This window comes from Geospiza fortis, unplaced genomic scaffold (genome assembly GCF_000277835.1).
Source record: "Geospiza fortis unplaced genomic scaffold, GeoFor_1.0 scaffold53, whole genome shotgun sequence".
NCBI lineage: Eukaryota > Metazoa > Chordata > Aves > Passeriformes > Thraupidae > Geospiza > Geospiza fortis.
Window position 1 is genome coordinate 316,175 of NW_005054305.1, and position 812 is coordinate 316,986.

Genomic DNA, 812 nt, shown 5'->3' on the forward strand with positions numbered 1-812 from the left:
GGCAGTTGGTGAACAGAAGACTTTAAACAAGTAATGTCCTGAAAAGTGAACATGAGCTGTATTTGTGCCAGTAATCCCTACTGGGAAAAAGCCAGGCGGGAAGCTGACAATTGCAAGATGCCAAGTAGAGAAAGAAAAAAAAACCAACCAAAACTAAATGAGCTTTAAAGACAATATAAAGTACTCCAAGGGTTACCAAAAACCCCTGCATAAGTGATTGAAGAAAAATGGCAAATGAAAACAGACTTTGACAGGCAGGACACAGTTAACTGCAAGTGGCCTAAACACCATAGGTAGGTGTAAAAGTGACACTGAGCAGGGTCACGGTGCACCTGGACTCCCAGCTGCACTGCACCTTCTGTGGGCTGGACTTCCCACTGCAGCCTTACCTCATCTCCAAGGGGAAAACTGATTCCCCACCACACACCCTCTCTCCCTGCTTGCTGCTTACTTTCTCCTGCTTCCCCTTTTCCAGTGAAGCTATCGCACGCCCACTGCTCTGCCCGGGCCGCAGGATCCTGTTATCCAAACCAGCATGGCCCAGCCAGAAACACCATCCGTGCAAGTTAGCCCAGGTTCCAGCTCTGCTTGCCCCATTCCCACTCTGCCCGGGCAGGGCAGCAGGGTGCTGCTGCTATCCGAGCCAGCATGGCCCAGGAGGGCACAGCCGTGCAGGTTGGCCCAGCTTCCAGCTCTGCTTGCCCCACTCCCGCTCTGCCTGGGCCTCAGGATCCTGTTATCCAAACCAGCATGGCCCAGCAGGAAACAGCCGTCTGTGCAAGTTAGCCCAGGTTCCAGCTCTGCTCAGCCCA